This window comes from Phyllostomus hastatus, unplaced genomic scaffold (assembly GCF_019186645.2).
Source record: "Phyllostomus hastatus isolate PE091 unplaced genomic scaffold, TTU_PhHast_1.1 phas_scaffold_760, whole genome shotgun sequence".
NCBI classification, from domain to species: domain Eukaryota; kingdom Metazoa; phylum Chordata; class Mammalia; order Chiroptera; family Phyllostomidae; genus Phyllostomus; species Phyllostomus hastatus.
This window is the reverse complement of record NW_025334040.1, coordinates 3,333,989-3,353,795: the sequence shown is the minus strand read 5'-3', so window position 1 is coordinate 3,353,795 and position 19,807 is coordinate 3,333,989.

Here is a 19,807-nt window from a genome sequence, read left to right as displayed (position 1 = left end):
TACAGCCCCTGATCTCAGTCACAACTACTCAACTCCGCCCACCCTGGTTGTTGGGGGCCAACCACTAGAACCCGTGCAGTCCACTGGGACCCTCCAGGACCCCACCCCCGCAGGCCCGGAGCCCGCCAGGAAACCCCCAGAGGGTTAGGGACTGGCATCTGGAGGGGGCATCAGGCTCACAGGTAAGCAGCCAGAAAATACCTGAACAAATGGCAGGTTGTATTCTGATAAAACTTAATTTATGGACACCAGAAGTTCCATGTTATATCCCATTCACATGTCACCAAATAGTACTACTCTTGACTTTTCACCCCAACGATTAAAACCTGTGAGAAGCATTCTTAGTTAGTTCATGGGCCAAACGAAAGTAGGTGGTGCGCCCACCGCCGTAGCCGGCTGCCCCCCGCCGGGCGCCAACCCCTTTCACCTCGCATTTAACGCTCACAGCAGCGCCGTGCGTCAGGCACCGCTCTCACCCCACTGGCCAGGCGAGGACACTGAGGCTCGAGAAGCACAGAAGTCAGGTCTGAACCCACCCCAGAGGCTGTTTACTTCCTGAGAGACGAGACCCAGCGACTTGAAACTGTGGAGAGAGGAAGAGAGAAGGGGCTGGAGGAGCAGAAAGGGGGACCCTCAGGCAGGGCAGCACTGGGGCCCTGGGAGCAGAAGCCGGGGGAGGCGGGAGCCTCTTCGCCTGAATGGCCTGCCCTGCGGGGGACGGCAGCCTGTTTCCTGAGCTGCTCCTCCAGGCGGAGACCCAGATCCAGGACAGCTGGTGGCCTGACGTTGTTTTGCATCTCCCAGGTTCTCTTAATTATAACCAGTCTGCCATCCTCAGCAATTCCTTGGTCTCCTTTGCTGACATCCATGAATTGGAACCATGAGCAGACTCCCAGCCAAACATGTCCCTAAAATCACATCCCTCTCCCATACAGGGCGCCCAGTCTCTCAGAAACTTGCCTTTCTTCTCGGTCCCGTGGGGCGGGTTAGGCCCGCCCTTCTGTGCGCTGCCTCCTTGACTGAGATCTGCCATCCAAACCTCCTAGCAAAGGGGCAGACAGTCTGCTCAACTGTCCCCAACTCCTTGCCTCCCCGGCCGACTCGCAGGCTTGGGAAGACGGCCACGGGTGGTCTTCTTCTTGGTGCACTTCGCCATCTCCCTGTTCCCACCTTAGTTATTCACAGCCTGGGCCCAAGGCTTTGGAATGAGCTCTCCACGTCAGAAACACACTCCAGGCTGTACCCGTGTCCTGCTTGGGGTGAGAGGGCCTGGAAGCTGGGCGGAGGAAGGTGGGAGCCTCGATGTGGCACCCTGTGTGGGTGACCGTGGCCAGGCAGCGTGGCCTCACTTAGGAAACCTCGGCTCCTCCTCAGAGGAGCCTTGAGACTGTGAACGCTGGACTCGGGGACCTGTAGGTTCTCCCATCACTAGTTCCCAGACCTCAGGCCAGCTACTTCACCTCTCTAACTGCCGTTTACTCATCTATAAGGCAGGTGTAACAGGGCTGTGGTGGAGATTAAATAATATAATAAAGGTAAAGGGTTAGCTCTGTGACCAGCATTTTAAAGGTTTTTGTTAGTAAACCAAGGGTGGCGATGCTCCGAACCACAAAGGCCCGGAGAGGAGTCGTGTGTCAAGGGCCTGGCCCACGGGCCCCATGTTGCAGTGGGAGCTGAATCACACGGCTTTCCGCAGACCCCCAGGGACCACCGGAAGCATGCGGGACCTCGGGCGCGCTCTGCGTTTGGACTTGAGAACCCATTCGTCCAACTCCAAGTGCACAGCGCACAAAGGCAGGGCAGCTCCCTCCTTAGACAATAATTCCTGACTCGGTTCCTTTAAGTAGCTAGTGCCCCTGTCCTGGTACACCCATTCTGTGGCCCTATTTTATAAAAGTACTTAAGACCTTCACCATCTCAGAGACATATCTGTTGTGTGGAGATACTCTTCTTTGCTGGCTTCCATCCTGCAGTGGATTTCTTTATCTGTCGCTTCAAGTCAGGAACCACTACAGAATGCGGATGTTCTCACATTGCCCTGCTGGCCCCAGGGGGGCAAACAGGCAGTTAAGCCCCCAGGCCTAGCTGGCAGAGGGAAGGCACCCAGGAGCTGTCTGCCAGCTGGATTCCCCCTCCGCACAGACCCCAGACCCTGCCTCCTTGCACCCTTGCTTTCGCGGCAGGAGCCATCCCCGTGCAGCCTGGCTCGCTAGCGCCGCCCAGTGGTAAGAACAGAGAGCTGCGGAATAAGGTTGGCCCTGAATCACTGACTCCAGGCCCGACACCTGGTGTCGAACCCAGGAATCTCACTCTCACCACGGCACCTGGCAGCTCTGATTTGCTAGCCCTGCCATAAGATGAGTCCGCTGGGCTCTGACCCCATGGGACCAGGCAACAGAAAGATCTTTCTTCTGATAGAAGGAACGTATTCCACCAGCGAGGAATGAAGCTGCCCCACCCCACCTAGAATCACCCCCAGAGATACCTGCTAGTGTGGGGTGGCGGGGGGTGGGGGGGGAAATCTCCCAAAGGCCTCTCCCCTGCCCAGCAGGACACTTGGCCCCCAAACAAAAAGGCCCTTCTCTTTGTTAACTACCAAATAAACATGTCCAAGTTCCCTGGGCTACTTGCTGTGCACATGTTTATGCCTTTGGGAAGAGAAAAGACTCTCACCAGCTCTCCCTGGACAGGTGGGTGCCAGGTTGGGAATCAGCCCTCAGCAGCCGAGTGTCTGACCGCCTGCCAGCGGGTCCGCAGCAGGTTGGTGGGGTGGCTGACGTGGGGTGTGCTACCACCGTGCATTCGGTGGGCCTTCGAGGCCTCGGGATGCTCCCTGGAAAGGACACCTGCTACATCTTCAAAACTCTGAACAGGTGCTCGGGACCCACCCCCAGAAAGCCTCTGACGCCCCAGCACTCACTGCAGGTGAAAGGCTATGAGGAGCCACAGCATTCAAACCAGTCCGGGCGAGACCCCCCCGCTCCGGGCATGGGTGTGCACACGGAGCCAGGAGGAGCCACCCCTGCCACAGACTAACACCCGCTGAAGAGCAGGCACGCGGTCACATCAATGACGAGCATCTACGGGAGGCCTCAGGGCCAGGCTCTCTGCTGAACCCTACACGCTCTGCACTATTTCATTTGGAACTTCAGCGACCCCGTGGGTGAGAGTGGTTATATTCACACTTTTCAGATGAGAAAATTGAGTCTCAGAGAAATGAAGTCTGCTGCTGACACCATTTAATCCCTGCTTGGTAGATTCTGCTCTTCAAAGAGAATGTGTATTTTGCCTGGGGCCATCAAGCTGGTGAGCGGTGGCAAAGCTAGGACTGAAACCCAGGGCTTTAGGCCTCCAGAGTCACACCCCGCTGTCCCATTCCGTTTGTGTTGACAAACACAAATGACAGTCATCACCTTTCAGACTTCCGGAAGCAATGCCGAGCTCTGAGGAAGGTGGTTTGGGGATTTCTCACAAAAATAGACACACTCTTACTACATGACCCAGTGGTCGTGCTCCTTGGTATTGACCAGAAGAGGCTGAAACCTTATGCACACAAAAGCCTGCGTACCAATCTATGTGGCAGCTTTTTCCTAAATGCCGGGACTTGGAAGAAAGCAGGATGCTCTTCAGTGGGTTGCTGGATAAACTGCGGTGCATCCAGACGATGGAATATCATTCAGCACGAAAAAGGAATGAGCTACCAACCACGAAAAGACACAGGAAAAAACCTAAATGCATATTACTAAGTGAAAGCAGCCAACCCGAAAAGGCTACATACTGTCTGATTCCAAATATATGACATTTTGGAAAAGGCAAAATTGTGGAGACAGCAAAAGGGTCCGTGGTGTCCAGGGCTTGGGGGAGGGGGAGGGATATTCCTGCAGCTTCTTCAACAACCCTCAGCCTTCACCACCGGGACTGGTGCATGGCTTCTCCGCATCTTTTCAACCTGACTGACATCTGTACAAGTTCCTACCCAGCAGCAGAAGAATGCGTGTTCTCTTCAGACACACACGGAACGTTTATTGAGATAGACCGTGTGCTGGGCCGTAAAAGAAACTCAGTTAAGTTAAAAGGGTTGAAGTGTATTTCTACCTTAAGAAACTAGGAGGAGGAGGTGGAGAAGGAGGAAGAAATTAGACCCAAGAAAGTCAAAGAAAGACATAAAAATCAGAGTGGAAGTCAAATAAATCAAAAACAAAAAATAGAGGAAATTGCTGAAACCAAAGCCGGTTCTCTGAGAGATCAATAAAATTGACTCACCTCTAGGCAGACCGGCCAGTAGAAAAAGATACCACAGAGGTGCCATCACTCTAGATCCTACAAATACTTAAAAGACAAAAAGGGAATATTTTGAATGACTTTTGGTAATGAAACTAGCAATTAGATGAGATGGACAGATTCCTTGAAAAACATCATTTACTAAAAAGCTCATTCAAGAACCAAGAGATAACCTGGAGAGCTCCCTATCTATTAAAGACTTTGAATCTTTAATTCAAAACTCCAAGTTTAATTCAAAACTTTCTGAACAAAGCTCAAAGTTTTAGTTAAAAACTTTCCTACAAACAGGACTTCAGGCCTAAATGGCTTCCGTGGGCCTGGGAGTTCTATCACACGTTTAAGGAAGAAATAATACCAATTCTACACAAACTTCCAGAAAATTGAACAGGAAGAAATAGATCCCAATTCATTCTGTGAGGCCATTATTTCACTGATACCAAAACTAGATAAGAGTATCACAAGAACAAAAAAAACTATAATTCAATATCACTCAGTAACACAGAAATAACTATTTTTTGGAGTTCTATTCGTTTAATTTTATTCTCAGTTACAGTTGGCATTTGATATTATCCCTTATATTAGTTTCAGGTGTACAGCACAGTGGTTAGACAATCCCATAATTCACAAAGTGGTCCGCTGAATACTCCCAGCACCCACCTGGCACCACACACAGTCACTACAATATTACTCCCCGTGTTCCCGAGTATATGTTTATTGATCTTAGAGAGAGCGAGGGAGAGGAAGGAATTGTGAATTGGTGCCGCCACTATGGAAAACGGTGGAGAGTATCAGAAAATTGAAAACAGAGCTGCCATTCCACCCAGAAATTCCACTTCTGGGTTCTTATTTATTTACTCAAAGGAATCCAAAGCACCAGTTCGAAAAGATACACGCACCCCCCTGCTCGCTGCAGCGTTATTTACAGCAGCCAGCCCACGGGAGCAGCCCGGGGGCTCACGGACAGGTGGATGGGTGGTACGTGAACACGCAGCGGAATATCACTCAGCCATAAAAAATGAAATCTTGCCATCTGCGACAACATGGATGGACCTGGAGGGCATGATGTTAAGTGAAATAAGTCGAGAAAGACGGATACCATGTGGTTTTGCTTATACGTGGAATCTAAAAACACAAAACAAATGAATAAACAAAACAAAATAGAAACAGACGCATGGGTAGAGAGAACAAGCTGATGGTTGCCAGGCGGGGAGGGTTGTGGGAGAATGAGTGGAACTTGACAATGAGTTAGTTATTTTTAAGAAGAGAAAAGAAAGACCTGGGTTCTTCTTTATTTTTCTTTAAAGGCGATGAACTATTGACATACACGACAATGGGTGAATCTTAAAAACAGTTTTACGTGCAGTGAAAGAAGCCAGACCCAAAAAGAGTACAGATGGTATGATTTCATTTACACAAAATATCTGGAAAATGCAAATAATCTATAGTGACAGAAAGCAGCTCGGCGGTTGCCTGGGAGTGTGGGAGGGGTGGGAAGAGGGGTTATGAAGGGCAGGAGGAAGCCTGGGGGGCGGGGCGCGGACAGAGTCGCTATTTTGATCGTGAAGGTGGTTTCCCAGGTGCAGACATAGGTCACACGTGATCAGATTGGACACTCTAGGTGAGCACAGTTTATTGTATGTCAGTCACGCCTCATTAAAACTGTTCAAAATAAACAATAGCGTGTGATATATGACATAACATAAAACGAACTCTAAAATAAAGCAGCTGCTGCCCTCAGGGTCGGAGGCTGTCTCTCCGTCTCCGTCCTGAAAGGGGAGTCGGGAGGCGGGGCCAGGCCGAGGGACCCGGGGCCTCCGCCCTCCACCGTCTGCCGCCTCCAAACTGCACGGAGGACGGTCCTCCTGGGGTCTCAACACAGCGCAGGTTCCCTGAGGCGCTGCCCGGCACCCAGGGCACATGAGCGCATGTGCAGCCGTTCTGATGCTCCCACTTCATCTGACTGTTCTGAGAACGAGGCTTTCCTTCTCTCATCCCGTGGGCCTCCGTGGCTGCAAGCTCCTTGAGGGCAGCCCCTGCCTCCGGGACAGCAGACACGGCCTTTGCCCAGGGTGTCTCCTCAGTGTCGTCTTCCCTCTTGGCCAGTCCATCCCCCTCATCCCCCAGCCTCCCACCCACCAAGATGTTCTCGGACCTGCACCCCCCCAACCCCCACCAAGCCCTGATATCTCAGTCAGGTCCATGTCATTCTCTTTCATATACCCCGATTCACTCCTTCCCATCATTTCCTCATCACGATGTGCAGTGACGGTTATCTGGCTGTGAGCTTCTCTGCGGTCCGTCTTCGCACTTGGCCGTGACCGTTTCTGCGTCGCCAACACCAAACCCGAGCTTGGGCTGCAAGAGGGCTCAGCACACGGATGTGGGGCGGGTGGAGACGTTCTGTGTACCGTGTTCAGTGTGCTCAGGCTTCAGGGCTGGCATGGAATCTCTCGGGGATTCAAGTCTGCCACGCTCCACCCAGCAGGCAAAACTCAGAGCTGACGTTAATTCACACCCCACATACATGAATCTTACTGAGCAAGGCATCCAGACAATCCCCCCCTTTGTCAGAACTGTGGGAGTCTTACTTAGGCGGAGAGAAAAGCCAGTCTAAAATCGGTCGCTTTTAGAAACCATCAGCTCAAGAAATTAAGGATTCTGTCAGCGTGCCCTGAATTTCTGGGCCCAGCAATTAATTCCTTCTCGATTAAAGGATTGTTGTGTTTCTGATACATTATTATGCGGAGTGGGCTTGCTGTGAATTTTAAAACTTTAACCAGGATCCTCATTAACTGGGACCTTTTATCTGTGTGCAACTTCTAGAAGAGGCCTGCGGCTACAGAGTGAGCTGACGCATCCAAAAAAAAAAAAAAAAAAATTCCACGGGGCATCTTGATGCACCAGGACAGCTGTCCTCCCTCCCACTGGTCACAGGACCATTTACTTGTAACCCACCAGGCGCAGGCTGGGCCTTGTCCATCGCCTGCTGAATCCTCGCCCGCCCGCCCGCCCCGTCAGGTGGCCACAGTGGGCATCTCCTCCAGCTGACAGGTGAGAACACTGCACCCGGTGGAGGGAGGTGAGTCGCCTTGCTCGGGCCAGTGGGCGGCTCACATCTACTGACCCCCAGGCCCCATGCTTGGTCCCACCTTCCACCGCACCCCCTTCTCCCTGGACAACGAAGATCGCCGTGCAGAAGGCCGACCCCAAGGCCTTTGAGTCCACCATCCATCCAAGAACCATTCCAGCTTGGGGGGTATCCATGGAACGAGGCTCCGCTGGAGGTCGGAGGTCGGAGGTCAGAGGTCAGAGGGAGCCTTGGAAGTGCAGCCATTTGTGAGGCAGAGGGTGAGGCAGGGGTCAGGGGCTCTGTCCTGTGTCTGGGAGCCTCGGGGTTTTCTCAGACAGGCTCTGCCTGGCGACACTTAGGGCCAACCCCGACTCAGGTTAACCCAGGAGGGGAGATTTCCGGGACCCCTGTCAGACGCAGGCCGAGCCACCCCAAATTAGCCTGGGTCCCCGGCCCCCAGCATTTTAGCCATTGCTCCTGTTCGGTTCACACAGGTTTATACTTGTAATGGCTGTAACATTTGTGCACACAGCCATTCCCACCCCTCCCCGGCCCTGGGCAGGCCAGGCACGGGTGCCCCCACCCCAGCCCAATGTGGATCCCTAGAACCCTGGGGCCTCCTTCTAGAAACTTGAGAAACTTAGAAGGAAGCTGGTCAGGAGCCCCAGCACCTCTGATACAATGTTCCCTCCAGCTGCCCAGGCAGGGAGGCAGGCGGCCCAGAGTAGACACTGTGACAGGTCCCCATGGCCCGCCTGTCGCCCCCCCCCACACCGCCGCATAAACTGAGGGGTCGCTCAGTGCCTCCACCCAAGGAGACTGGGAGCCATCCACAGCACAAAGCAGCTAACGGTATAGTTCTCATTAAAAAAAAAAAATCTAAAGGAAGCTCTGAGACACGCTGCCACACGGAGGGACCTCAAAGACGTGGTGCCCAGTGACACCGAGGAGCCAACACTGCACGACGGCCCTGACCTGGGGCTGCCGGAGCGAGCGGTCAGATCGCAGAGATGGACAGCGGGCGGTGGTCGCCAGGTTCTGGGGGGGTAGGGCGGGGCGTTAGTGCCCAATGGGGACAGTTCCGGCTGTGCAAGAGAGGAGGGGGCCTGGCGACGGGTGGCGGTGACATTTCACAACAAAGTGAAGGCACTTACTGCCCCCGAACTGTACATTTTTAAATGGTTTGGATGGTCAGTTGAATGTTATGCACAGTTTACCATAACTTTTTTAAAAATAAAAGTAAAAACCGTGTAAGGTCTCCCTTCATCGAGCCCCTCCGATGCCAATCACCTCACTGAATCCCGGCAGCGACATTTGGAGATAAGTTCGGCTGTCAATGGCCTTCGTCACCGATTCAATCACTGATCGTTATAGGCGGGAGAACCAGGATGAGGAGGGCGGTGGCAGAGCGGCCTTGACAGTCACCCAGCTGGTAAGTGGGAGGGCCAGGGACGCGCACAGGACCCGACTGCACGGCCCGCCGTCTGCCCACTCGGGGCCCAGGCCTCGAGGGGAGCTGTCCCCGCCCCGCACCCATTTTCCTCCCGCAGCTCTGCTCAGACTTCCCTGCCAAGGGACAGCAAACAGGATCCAGATGGAGGTTCCCCCGCTGACCAAGATGGAGCTGAACTCGAAACCCCTCTGCCAGGATTTCCTAATGCATCCCAGACTGCTGTCCTGGAAGTGGCTGGTGCCCTCCTGCGGGGGCGGTGGGGGGCAGAAAGGCGGCCCAGCCCTGGAAGGCCCCGTTGCCTCACAGGGGGAGATGCATCTCATTCCGGTCCACGGGAGTGCTATGGGGTTGCCATAACAACCCCTTTTGTAAAGACACAGTCACATTGGATGAGGGCCCACATGACCTCCTGACCTCATCTTACCTTGATGGCCTGCAAAGACTATTTTTAAATAACAGGACCCAGGATTAAGACTTCAACCTTTTGGGGCACACAGTTCAACCCCTAATTCCCATTCCACGATGCTGCTACTCCCCTCGGCCTCCCGCGAGGCCGGCGGGGGAGGTCCTGAGTGTCAGGGATGTTTGCCAAGTGCAATGGCATCTCACACACTCTGAGGTTTTATGAATTTATAACAGCCGCCATCATGGACTGAATTCTCACTGTGCGCAGCAGGCACTAGGCATACACTCCCCCCAGCCCTTAGCTGCCGGGCAGCTGTTAGCATCCCATTCACAGGCGACAGCCACATTTCTCAGTTGGAGGGAGGGGGCTCGGATTCTTGCCGTTGGAGTAAAAGGCAGTGCCGGGGAACTCCGGCGGGAGAGGGGATGTATGGGAGGTTTATTTTTCCTGCCTAAAAATGGCTGGAATCGGGTGACTTCTCCCCATTCCCATGGTGACTCCCTGTGTCAGTGTGCCGGGGCTGGCATAACAAATCACCACCCACCCGGTGCCTTAACACGACAGAAACTTCTCCCGCCATGCTTCCGGAGGCCAGAAACCCGAAGTCAGGATGTCGGCAGGACTGAGCTCCCTCTGAAGGCTTCTGGTGGCTCCAGGTGGTCCTGCTGTGTGGCTGCATCCTTCCAGACTCCGCCTCTGTCCTCACTCTGTCTCCCCACTGGGTGTCTTTTACAGGGACGTTTGTTTTACAGGGATGTTTGTCATTGGGTTTATGCCCCATCCAGGTGATCCAGGATGGTCTCACCTCAAGGCCCTTCCTTACCGCTGCAAAGACTCTTTTCCAAACAAGGACACATTCCTAGAGCCGGAACACGGACACGTCTTTCGGGGACCGTCATTTGACCCCTCCTTATGTTCCTTGGCACCATAGTCTGAGCTGGGCCCCTGCAACTAGCCCCGTCTCATTGTGAAAGAGGGATCCCTCACAAGCAGAGACCAGACCTACCTCCCTGTCTCCAGAAAGTCTCATCGTGGTTGCTAGGGCCTCAGGGGGCAGCCCAGACTTGGCCCCCGAAGCTCCCCTGGCCTGGCTCTGCTGGTTTCTCTGTCTGCCCCCCGCTTGTCTGAAGACCTCCTCCTTGAGTGCGGTTCCCGCTGTTCCCTCTCCTGGGACCCTGCCCCTGGGCTTCACCTGGATGCCTTGCTCACCTGCCAAGCCACAGTTTAGTTGTGCCCTTCCTCTCCATTCCTCGACGGCCCAGGCTTAGTGAGGGGCCTGGGCTCCCACAGGCCCTGGATGGTCGCTGCCGTAAGCTGCGGACTCAGAGTACAATGCGGATTCCCCCATCTTTGCCCTCTGACCTGGAACCTCAGCCAGGACAGGGCCCAGGTCTCCACATTCACCTGGTCACCACCGAATGGCCACCACCCACTACAGGGCACAGCTGGCGTCTTACAGTGCATTTGGGGGGCAGGGATTGGTGCATGAAGGTCAGATATGGCTGAACCTTCCCACTGTTGCCCATCTTCCTTCTTCAGAGTCTTGGGGACACTTTCTCTCCCCTTTAAAATCTTAGGTTCTGTTTGAGTGTGTGTGTGTGTGTGTGTGTGTGTGTGTTTTCTGTAACAACTTCGTGTAGTACGTGGCCTTTTGGGATCAGCTCCTTTCACTTAGCGTAATGTTTCTGAGACTCATCCACGTCAGGACTTCATCCCTTTTCACAGCTGAATAATATTCCACTGTGTGGATAGACCACATGTTATTCATCCATCGATCAGTCCATGGATATTTGGATGTTTCCACTTTTCGGCTGTGATGAATAATGCTGCTCTGAACAGTCACGTACAAGTTTTTGTGTGGTTCGATGTTTTTGCTTCTCTTGAGTATATACCTTGGAGTGGTGACTGTGTTTTCTAAATGACAAATAAGCTATATTTTAAGTTTCAAACGTGACACATTAGAAATCACCAAAGTGACGAGTTATAAAAACGAGAAAATGTAGACACACCCATAAGTCCCACCAGAGCTCGCTGGTGTCTGGCCCTGCAGACGTCCCCTTGCACACGTTTGCTTGTGTGGAGCGTGAACAGACAGCCGTGCGTGAGGAAACCGAGACGACTCCACACCCTGTGCCTGGCTCCCTTGACCCCTCATGTGACTCTCAGTCAAAAACCATTCAGTGCAGGTTAGAAATGAAGCTGGCTTTGACTTCAGAGGACAAACAACTAAGAGTAGAGAAAGAAAGAAGACTTTCAGGTTCCTGGAGGTAGGGGGAGAGATTTTCAAGGGGAGGGGGGTGGAACCTTTCTCTTTTGGAAAAAAAAAGGCACTAAAAAGAAAGGAACAACCCCCCTCAAAAGAAAAGAAACCTGGGCAAAAGTTTGTTTAGAAAGTCACTGAGCCGTGGAAGAAGTGGGCCAGCTGGGCTGCTCGGGCTCAGGAGACAACTTACCTGATTTCTTTACTTTTTTTGTAATAATTTTATTTTAATTATTGTTCAAGTACAATTTTCTCTCTTACACCCATCCCAGCCCACCCACACAGCCCTCCCCACTTCCCTCCCATATCCACCCATCCCTAGTTTTTGTCCATGTGTCCTTTATACTTGTTCCTGTAAACCCTTCCCCTTTTCCCCTGAAATTCCCCTGAAATTCCCTCCCCTCTCCCCTCTGAACACTGTCAGCCTGTTCTCTATTTCAGTGTCTTTGGTTATATTTTGCTTGTTTCTTTGTTTTGTTGATTAGGTTCCTGTTAAAGGTGAGATCAGATGGTATTTGTCTTTCACCACCTGGCTTACTTCACTTAGCATAATGCTCTCCAGTTCCATCCATGCTGTCGCAAAGGGTAGGAGCTCCTTCTTTCTTTCTGATTGATTTCTTTACTTAAAAAAAATGTTTAACGATATTGCATTATTACAATGTTTTACCACTAAAAAAAGAGTCTAAGAAGCCTTTGAGGGATTACTGATGCAAAATAGTGATTTTATAAAACTCAGCAATTCGTAAGAAGAGTGCAGCCAAGAGGCTCTTTTGCTCCTTTATCACTTCTTCCAGGAACTGACTCCGAGACAGAGGCCAGGTTAGCGGACAGCTGCAGACCTGAGCGAAGCCGCAAACCTCTCAACCGAAGAATGTGAGCTGTTTGTGAACACACAGGAAAAAGCCACTATTAAAGCAGGGAGGCATTACAAGTTTCTCTTTTAAACCTGTTGTGGAAAAAAAGTAGAAATTCTTAACCATTCATGACTAGTGAGAAAGGCTGTTTGCTTTCTTAAGTATCTCACTGCTTCTCCATTCCTGAATTATATGTTCTTATATTATAAAACATTATATTACAAAACATTATATTACAAAAATAATTCTTATAATAATCTATTCTTAAACAGTAATTAGTAATTCTAATATTTATGCTCAATTGTCTTATAAAGAGTTCTACTTGCCCTGGCTGGTGTGGCTCAGTGGATTGAGTGCCAGCCTGTGAACCAAAGGGTCACCGGTTCATCTCCCAGTCTAGGCATATGTCTCGGTTGTGGCCCAGGTCCCCAGTGTGGGGCGCATGAGAGGCAACCACACACTGGCATTTCTCTCCCTCTCTTTCCCCCTCCCTTCCCCTCTCTAAAAATAAATAAAATGTTTTTTTTAAAAGGCAGCTTCTCTGCGAACCAAAGTGTCGCAGGTTCGATTCCCAGGCAGGGTACATTCCTGGGTTGCAGGCTATAACCCGCAGCAACCGCACATTGATATTTCTCTCTCTCTCTCTCTATCTCCCTCCCTTCCCACTCTAAAAATAAATAAATAAAATCTTTAAAAAAAGGCAGCTTCTAAGAGTGGATCAGAGAGAACAAATGAAAATTCTCTTTTTTTTTTTTTTTTGCCGGGACAAATCCAAGACGCCACCTAGTGGCGGAGCTTCCTAATTGCAGGCAGAGTACCTAGAAAGACTGGTTCCCTAGCCAGCCAAGACAAAAATGACAGTCAATGAAGGATTCTGTCTAGTCTTCCATAAACACAGTAGTCCTCCTAGAGAAAAGTTTTGAATTTCAACATGGGTTTCTTCACTTTATCCCGAGAGACTGGCCAACAGAAACATTTCAGGCAACAATTAGTACGAACTAAGGGCTTTTGGGGACCAGCAGCTCCTTACCAGCATTCTGCTCGCCGAAGACCAAACATTTTGTCTGTCCCAGGCCTCAGACCCCAGGCTGCCGAGATTTCTCATTCTGGCAACTATGTAACATTCTTTGGATTCAATATAACTACTTCTTTTCTGGGCAGCGTGTATCAGGCGCAAGGCAAGGAGCTTATTTAAACGTCCCTCACACCTGACACAGGTGCTGCTATCCCCACTTTCCAGGCGAGAACACTGAGGCCTGATGAGGGGAAGCAACTTGGCCAAGGTCACACAGTGAGGAAGACATAGGTAGGACTGAAACCTCCTCCTGGCCACGCCGGGGCTACAGACCCCACAATGCTAGCCCCATGTCGGGCCCCTTTTTCTCGCTGGAGGAGTCCAGCTGCAGCCCAGGGGCCAACAGGGCCTGTCGGGAGGGACATGGGCACAGTGCAGGGCCCCAGGGCCACATCTCGGCCTGGACTATCCTGGCCACCTGCTCCAGGTGCTGCAGCCAGACTCTGAGTCCCGCTCTGCTATCTCTGGCTGTGAGATTCATCCATCTCCCTGGCACCCCCTTTCCTAGACAAAATCCACCTGCGTGGGTGGCTGTGACAATGCACGCAGTCTGCAGTCGCACAGTTGAAAGCTCAGGGCTGTCCTGGTAGGAAGCAGGTCAATGCCCACTCCTTCTCCCCACCACCCCGCACCCTCTCCATACTCTGTCTTCCTTCAGCCACTGTTCTCTCGGCATCTCTCTGCCTGTGTAACTCAGCTCTGAACGGCTCTCTCCCCAACTCAGGCTCAAGCCCCTCTGTGCTGCTGCTAGGGCTCAGAGTCCTACTCTGGGTTTGTCTCTCTGTCTCTGCTGTTCAGTTTCCCTCTCTGTCTCTCTCTCTCCCTCTCTCTCTGCCTTTTCCACCCTCCTCTTCTCTGTCTCTATCTTTCCTCCCCATCTCTTCCTCTTCCTCCCTCCGTGGGATGAAGGGGGGACACAGCCAATCTCGGCTTCTTGTGGCTTCAGCCTGCAGACCTGGGGGTGGGGAGGCAGTCCTGGCTGTCTGCCCGCCCAGCTCCTGGTGCAGGCCCTTCCCTCTGGCCAGGGTCCCTACCTCCCCACCCCCTCCCTGAACAGCCTCCAATCGGTTGTGTCATGAGCAACCAGGAGCCCTGGGCCAGTTCTGCTGAGGACAGGGGCACAGGGCCTTCCCGGGGCACAGCTGTTCAGAGGTACAGTTCCTTATCCAATCCTGGTACTTATGGGTCCTCTGCCTGCCCAGAGGTGGGAATCCATGCAGAAACCTCACCCAGCACCCAGGGGCCCTCCTGGGCTGCAGGCAATGGCTGTGGAATGGTAAGAGCTGCCCTTCTACATGTGCACACACATTATTTACTTCTTAGGGCAAAGAACTAAATGCACAAGAAAACTGACACCGCTAGTGCCACAGCTCACCTTCCCAAAGACAGCCAGCCACCAGTTTCTTGAGATTCTTCGGAGACAGTGAGTGCATGGTTCAAGTATTTGTGGGTATACATTCCTGCAGTTTCCCACAAACGGCAGCATCTTTTATGCACAGCTGCACTTAGTTCTTCACTTAACAACCGATCTTGGGAATTGCTCCATAACAAAACACTACGCTCTGTCTCGCCTTCGTTTGTGTTTCACATACCACAGGATGCGTCCTTTAGCGTGGGCACTTCCGTGGGTCTCAGGATGCTCAGAGCTGTGCAACCTTCGCCACTAGCTACCTTTGGAACGTTTTTATCCCCCTAAAAAGAAATCCCTTACCCATTAGCGGTCACCCCCCACTCCCTCCCCTGGCCCCTGGCCAACACTAATCTACTTTCTGTCTCTGTGGGATTTGCCTATTCTGGACATTTCATATAAATACAATACGTGGCTTTTTGTGTCTGGCTTTTTTTGCCCAACATGTGTACAAGGTTCATCCCTGCTGTAGCAGGTATTGATACTTTTCTCCTTTTCACGGCTAACTAATATTCTACTTAGTGGTTATACCACAATGTTTATCCCCTTGTTCTTTTTTTAATATATTTTATTGATTATGCTATTACAGTTGTCCCATTTTCCCTTCATTCCCCTCCACCCTGCACACCCTCCCCCACCCACATTCCCCCCCTTTAGTTCATGTCCATGGGTCATACATCTAAGTTCTTTAGCTTCTACATTTCCCAGACTATTCTTGCCCTCCCCCTGTCTATTTTCTACCTACCATCTACGCTACTTATTCTCTGTACCTTCTCCCCTTCTCTCCTCCTCCCACTCCCCTGTTGCTAACCCTCCATGTGATCTCCATTTCTGTGGCTCTGTTCCTGTTCTAGTTGTTTGTTTAGTTTATTTTTGTTTTTGTTTTAGGTGTGGTTGTTAATAATTGTGAGTTTGCTATCATTTTACTGCAAGTATTTTTTATCTTCTTTTTCTTAGATAAGTCCCTTCAACATTCCATATAATAAGGGCTTGGTGATGATGAACTCCTTTAACTTAACCTTATCTGGTAAGCACTTTATCTGCCCTTCCATTCTAAAGGAAAGCTTTGCTGGATAGAGCAATCCTGGATGTAGGTCCTTGCCTTTCATGACTTGGAATACTTCTTTCCAGCCCCTTCTTGTCTGCAAGGTCTCTCTTTTCAGAAATCAGCTGACAGTCTGATGGGAACGCCTTTGTTCTTTTCAATGGCAGTAGAAAGGGGATTTGGGGGCAGAGACCAGAAGAGGGGAAGTGAGACAAACCTGAAGGAGAAGGCCTCTCATTGGTCCATCCCCTCAGGCCCTACGGATGGATGGACCCTAAGGTGTCAGTCTCTGGCGGTGGGCATTCAGGCTTTTCCCAGCCTTCTGCTTCTACAGATAATGTCGCAGTTACTTTTCTCATGTTCTCTGTGAATATATGCACAATCGCTCAGTCAAAGAAGTACACACACATTGTAACTTTTACTACATATTACCAGTTGTGCTCCAAAGACTCCATATGTGAAGTGACACTTGCCAACCCGTTTTATCAAAAATTTAAGTCCTCACCATCACTTTTGGAAGGTGATGCCACCTCATTGTGGTTTTTGCTTGCATTGCTTTTCTCTTGAGTGAAGTTGGATGCTTCCTCATTCCACATGGTTAGTTTATCACCTTTTTCTATTTCTCCGTTTGTCATTGATTGATGTTGATTTGTAAGAGTTCTTTATATTTGGAGGAGATTAGCCTTTTAATCTGATTGATAAGTCACAAAATTTTCCAACTAGTTTTTCTCTGTGAAGAAACCTTTATGTACCCAAATGTATGTTTTATGGCTTCTGGTGTACATATATCTTTCCTAGAACTCTGAGGAAAACTCCAAAAGGGCCCAGCATCTGCACCTACTTATGATCCATTGGAGGAACCAGAGAAATCCACAGATGGCTCCAGCACAGAACTCGGTGAGTGGGGAAGCCCAGTAGACACGTGACCCGGTCTTGGGGGTGTAGGGCGCCTTCCTAGAGGTGGGGCAGGGGTGATGTCTGAGCTGAGACTGAAGGGTGAGTGGACATTGGAAGGCAGAGGGGACAGGATGGGAAAGCCCAGAGGCCAGCTGGAAAACACGGTTGGGCCGGGACCTAAGACGTGTTTGGTGTCCAGGGTCTGGGGCAGAGGGAGGGCGAGCAGGCCGGGCCAGGGTCGGGCCTCAGCCTGAGAGCAGCAGGGAGATTCACAGGCTTACTGGGCTCTCTCTGCCTTGGGAAGATCCTGAAGGCCTGGAACAGTCAGAGAGGAGGTGAGAGGCCACCAAGGAGACCACGGCCACATCCCACAAGAGGGTGGAGGCCGGATGGGATGAAGCCAAGGAACGGGCAGATGGAGGGGGTCCGGGCTTGGCCCCGCAGGGCTGGATGGGAGGGTGGGGCCGGGAGAGCCTGGAGTCCAGGTGCTTGGGGAATGCACATCCCCCATGAGAGGCCATCCATCTACTTAAGAGTGCCTGGGCCAAGCTCCAGGCTGGGAATGCTTCCTCCAGTGGCTCCATCTGCCTAACAGGGCTGCCTGTTCCTAATTTATATCAGCTGCAGGCAGGCCTGAGCCCACTGGTCAGCCAGCACCAGACATGGGTGGCAGATGGAGGAAGGGCTGGTTCTCCGGCCTCGAGGCTGTTGGGGTGCAGGTCTGAGGGAAGCCAGAGCCCATGGGGTGCAGAGGGACGGCTGAGGGCCCCGGTGTGGTGCTGGACTGGCGCCCTGGTGTGGCCCCTCTGCCCAGCTCCCACAGATGTGGAGACCCACAGCCTGGGGTCCTCTTCCCAAAGCGCCTTTCTCTCAGTGTCTGTCTCTCTGCATGTCTTTCCCCGTCTCTTTCTCCATCTCTTCGACCCACTTGCATCACTCTATCTCTGGCTTGCTGGCCCTCTTTCCACTCTGGGTATCTCTGTATCTCTCCCTGGATCCACCCCCTCTCTACTCCTCTCATCCCCCTCCTCCCCCTCAGAGCCACCTCCTCAGAGGGGGCAACCATTCCCATCGGGGGTGTCAGGTGGGGTAGGCCCAGGTGCTCCCGGCTCAGCAGGACCTCCTGATGTGTGCAGGGCAGGTGGGCTGCTGGACGGTCTCTTTGCTGAGTAGCCCCTCTTGCCTGCCCTTCACACCTGCCAGACCCATCCGACCCACAGTGACTTTTGGGCCCCATTTCAGATGTGTCCAGCAGAGGGTGTGTTTCACCTCACAGGGGTGTGGAGATGGGCACCTTCCCACACAGAAGGTCATCTCCCTTGGCAAATCTGGTTCCTAGACCTTTGCTCAACAAGCACCCCCCCTTATCAGCCTAGAAGTTCCACTATTAGTGATTTAGGCCTTAAATGAAGAAGAATCCCTGTTAACTGCCTCCTGACATTTAACCACATTAACTGTATCAGTCATGAGCACTCTAGTATGAATGAACCAACAGCTTCTCCCTCTATCTCCAGCTAGGTAGACGCTGCCTAAGGAGACTTCATTAGTCCATTTTCTCAGGAGGGGAGGTGTGGAAAGAGAACCAGAGTAAGGGATCCCAACAAAGGTAAATGGGGCAGAAAGGAGGGGATTTGGGGGAAGGGACAAGAGGAAGGGAAGTGGGACGAACCTTAAGGAGAAGGCCTCTCATTTGTCCATTCCTACATGGTCACAGGAAAGTCCCCAAGTCCTGTATCACCCCATATTCCAGATGGGGGGACTGAGGCCTGGAGAGAAGGGACTCACTCTAGGTCATCCTGAACATGTGGGTCTCCTAACCCCAAATGCAGGCGCCCTGCCTGCCACGCTTGCTCGTCCCTGCCTTGTCATTCTGTTGTCCTCCCCCCACCCAAAGGTGCAGGCTTCTCCTCCAGAGGACTCTTGAGGAGGCAGGAAGGCCCTCTCAGAGCCCTAATTTATGACTTTCCAGCAGCTTCCTTCCTCTCTTCACTCCCCTCCAGCCCCAGTCCCAGCTCCGTGGCGAAGGAATGAGTTGGGTGAGAAGGGCAGCTCCATGAGGCATAAATAACTTGGCCAGGCAGCTGCAGGCTCTCTGGGTCCCCCAGTAACCCCACTCGGGCCCAACAGGGTGCCCCTGCTCTGTGACAGAGGGGCAGCGGGGCCAGGCCTCCAGATCAAAGGCACAGAAAGGGGCATTGTTCCCCAACCTGGAAGCATGGGGAAGGCCCCGCCCTCTGCCCGGCTCTTTGTCTGGGCAGAGGCTTTGAAGGCCACTGGGTTGACATGGCCCCTTCCCTTTCGTGACATCCAGGGCTGCTGCCACAGGCTCTGGGTCGCTGGGGGCTGCCGCCATGCACTCTGGGCAAGGCTGGGCCCCCGTGGCCTGCGTCCTCACCGACAGAATGGGCTCGAACCGGGTGCAGAGCCAGTGGAGGGCCCACGCTCACACAAACCGGTGCGTAAACAGGACCCGAGCTGGGGCCGCTGTCCGGTGGGAGACAGGCACAGGAAGGAGGCACTTGGTGTGAGCCCCGTGGGAGGTGACAGGGAAAGGAGGCCGGGAGCCAGGTTTGTTTGCTGTGGGAGAACAGCATTTCCTGTTTGGACTAGGGCAGGGTGGACGTGCCAGTGAGTCCAACCAGGAGGCCTGCTGGGGAGGGGGTGCCTGTGGGAGTGCGTGCATACGCATACATGTGTCCCAGCCCGTGTCCCTGTGTGGTCCCTGTGTGCTCTCTCACCTCATCAGCTCCCAGACGGGAGCCTAAATCTGAAATGAGTTTTCATTTTTTCCCCCAAAGACGTCCCACTGAAGGAAGGGCTCAGCCAGAGGGCGGCAGTGTGGCCTACTGGGTAGCCATCACTCACCAGCTGGGCACCTGGGGCAAGCCCCACACCTGGGGGACGGGCAAAAAGGCCCACCCCGCCCCCATGGGTGGTGGAGATCAGGGCAGGGGACAAAGCAAGCAAAATGCTTAGCGCAGCACCTGGCACAGTCAGAGCTCCCACCGGAAGCTGCTGTCCTTACCAGCGGTTGTGGTCTGGTCTTGGCAGCGGAGGG